Below are 3,779 nucleotides of genomic sequence, written 5' to 3' on the forward strand. Positions count from 1 at the left end.
CATACAATATGGGCATTGTAGGCCTCTTTGGTGAACATTTATTATCAATTCTATCCAATGCAAATTTAACATTCAGGAACTAATAAAAAAGAAATATTGATCAATTAAAGTAAAGTGATTTCTTTAATATACATATTTCATTATATATAAACACTAGAAGTTTAAAGAAACTGATTTTAGAAAACTTTTCAGGGGGCAAAGATTCTCATATGTCTGTCCTATAAAAATATATCAGGCTTATCCTATGATAAATCAGGCAATGATTACGTTCAATGATTATGTTCATCCAGCTTTTACCATGTCAGAGGAAAAATGGTCCACACCTTTATTGTTCATTTCAGCTGGAATGTCTTGCTTTTTGAGAGTGGTATGTAATGCTAGAACTGAACATTGGTTTACTTTAATGTTGTTTCTTCCTTTGGAAAGCTGCAAAAACAGACCTTAGCTACCCTTCTGCCTGGAAGATGCACACAGTGCAAATAATCAATGCCAGTAAAACCAAGGTAAGAGAACCAGCTAAGCTGAAAGTTGACTTTGAGGTTTTCTTACTCATAGGACCAGCACAATAATAAAGACCATGGTTAGTCTGACAATCAACTTTGTGTAGTTTGCGATGCAGAAGGAACTGGAATGGAAAGGAAAGCACCAGGATGATACAAGCTTCACAATATAACTGTTGGATAAAATCCTCTGTAACAAAAAATGAGAAAGATTAGTACTAGTGGGACATTTGAGAGTGTGGAACAACAGGGAAGCCAGTCCACGCATCGGTGTTTCTCAGGCATTGAATGAACAATGTCAGTGTTTCTAGAAGTCTGTTGAATATATTTAGGGTAGTTTTCTTCCAGTAAAATTAAGGCAAAACACTGAGTAAATAAGAAATTCTGGAGCACCTCCATTCACAGAATCACACTTACACAGAATCACAGAACTGTTGAAGCACGGATGCTCCTTGGGAATTCACCTAGTACAATTCCCTGCTCAAAGCAGGGTCTGCTAAGAGCAGGTTTCTCAGGACTGTGTCCTGTCAGGTGTTAAATATCACCAACACTGGAGATGCCACAAACTCTCTGAGCAAATTATGGTGTTAAACCAGCTTCATATTAAAAAAGTTTTTTCCTGATGTCTAAATGGAATTATCAGTATTTCAGTTTGTAACCATTGACTCTTGTATTCTCACTAGATACCACTGAGAAGAGTCTGGCTGTCTCCTGATCAGGTATTTATATACATTGACAAGAATCCCCCTAAGCTTTCTCTTCTCCAGCATGAATTAGCCTTTACTCATATGTCAGATGCTCCACTTTCTTCATCATCTTCACGGTCCTTCCCTGGATCTGTTCCAGTATGTACATGACAGTCTTGTATTGGGTCCAGAATGTACTTGTAGTCCAGAACTGAACCAAGCACTCCAGATATTCAGGGCTGAATATAGAGGAAAGGTCACTTCCCTTGACCTGCTGGCAATGCAGGTCTGATATAGGCCAGGATCCTGCTGACTTCTGCTGTGAGGGCATGTTGCTGGCTTACGGTCAACTTGGTGCACAACTGCACCCCCAGGGCTTTCTCTGAAAAACTGCTTTCCAGCTGGCTGTACTAGTGAATGGGGTCACTCCTCCCCAGTTGCAGGACTTGGCACTTCCCTTTGTTGAACTTCCTCAGATTCTTTTTGGACCATTTCTTGAGCTAGCTGAGGTCCCTCTGAATTGCAATGCAAGCATCTGGTGTATTAGCTACTCCTCCCAGTTTTGCAATGACATGGCTACAGGTTGACACCGTGAATTTATGTACAGCATTGCTGGTTCTCCTTTACACATACATACACACAAACATACATACACACAAACATACATATTGTGCGCTGGAATATATATAACAACTGTATGGGCTGTTGGACTAGATGAACGCTGTAGCTTCCTTCCAAATGAAGTATTCTATTATTCTTTTATATACATATATATATACATAAAAATGTGGATATGTAAGGATGTATATATATACATATATGCACACTGTTATCCACAGAGGTATACATCAGGTGTACTAGACAAGTTCATGGTGTGTGAATAGCTCATTTTAAGCACATTTTGGAAAGTATCAGTCCCATCCATATTCCACAGGCAAAGGAGTGGAATGATTAGAGAGAAGTATGATTGTGGACAGTGAACCACCCCAAATCTGATAGTCAGAATGTGCCAAGCACAGCACAGGCATGGCACACACCAACATTCTCCTAGTCCCGTCAGTTCGTCAGAAAGTGTGGAGATTGTTGCACCCAGATAGTATCAAGGTTCATTGAAGCAAACGCATACTGTCTGACATCCAGTTGAACCAAATTTACCTACCTTGGCAGCACACCATGGGGAAGATGGCATCAAAGTGCCTCCATGCAATATGAAGACAAAACTCCTTTCAAAAACTCTCTATGCTTCAAGAATTGTGCAGACTGGTAGAGTCAGATATTCAAAATTCAGAATTTGATGCTTTGATGAGCGTTTAAATTAATTTAATTAAATGGTGCCTAAAGAAGAGCTGGCATTCTTGAATGTCCCTTAATAGGACATTCCAGTCAATGCCAAATCTAGAAAATGAGCTGTATTTCACATCCCTAGCAAAAGGCTTTGGATGTCATAGGCACAGCAGGAAGTAAAACCTGGGTTTATAGAGAAGCAAGTTGATGATTAGATTGAAATAGATTTAGAGATGAAATTTAGGCAGACTGGACAGAAAAGATGTAGATGGGTAGACACAGTGCAGAGATGGAGAGCTGAAGAGATAGATACAGCAGATAGATTCTCATGAAATAGTCTTTCCGTGTTTGGTGTGCAGCTGCATAGCACCTGCCTGACATTTACAGCAGATAGCTTTTATTCATTTCATGGGATATTCATCAAAATGTGGTTGAGAGATGGAGAAAATTCCAAGTATGTGTCATCACTTTACTGGTTTGTGCAGCTGTTTCCTAAAGCACACAATGATGTTGTGTTGTTAAGGAAATACACTGTCACCCTGCTGAACAAATAAAGCATTTAGTTTTATTGAGTAACATTACAATAATGGTGGGAAATAATAGACTAAAAATACTGTTTATTCAGTAAGAATAGACAAAAACTTTACTGTCCATGAAAGAATCACTTCATGTACAGAAAATAAAAATTGTCTTACTTATTTAAGCTACCTTTTTGATACTATTGGTGCAAAATACTTCCTGACATAAGCTTTGATCAAGGATAAGAACCAGCAAGCATCCTTAGCAGCAGAACTCATCAGACTAGAGCTCAGACTACTGGAACCTGACAGAGGATGGTATCTATTGAGTCTAACAAATAGCAGATAATTATGTTGGGAAACGCAAAAGCCTAAGATAAATGGGGGGGGGGGCATGGGGTGGGTGTTGCAGTGTTGTTGTTGGGATATTAAATTCATAGATTTCTGATCATAACAAAGACTCGTTACCCTATGCTGGGAATAAATCTGTCTTGATTTTACATCTCTTTTTAAATGATGCTAAATATTTCTCAAAAATCGATACTTTCAGAAACACTTATTTAAGATATTTCTGATGTGGATGGTATATTGGGCAAGTTGTCCGAGCCACAGCTCCGCAGCAGTAGGCTGTAAATTGTATGGGACTTGTTTACAGAGGCACACCTAGCCCAAAGTAGTAACATTTTCTTACATGCTGTTTTCTTTTTTAATTTTGCAACTGTTGCAGAAAAAAAATAGGGAAAGGAAAAAGAAAAAGAAAAAGAAAAAGAAAAAGAAAAAGAAAAAGAAAA

This window comes from Neopelma chrysocephalum, unplaced genomic scaffold (genome assembly GCF_003984885.1).
Source record: "Neopelma chrysocephalum unplaced genomic scaffold, ASM398488v2 Primary Assembly neopelma1_80b, whole genome shotgun sequence".
In the NCBI taxonomy this organism is placed as follows: Eukaryota; Metazoa; Chordata; class Aves; order Passeriformes; family Pipridae; genus Neopelma; species Neopelma chrysocephalum.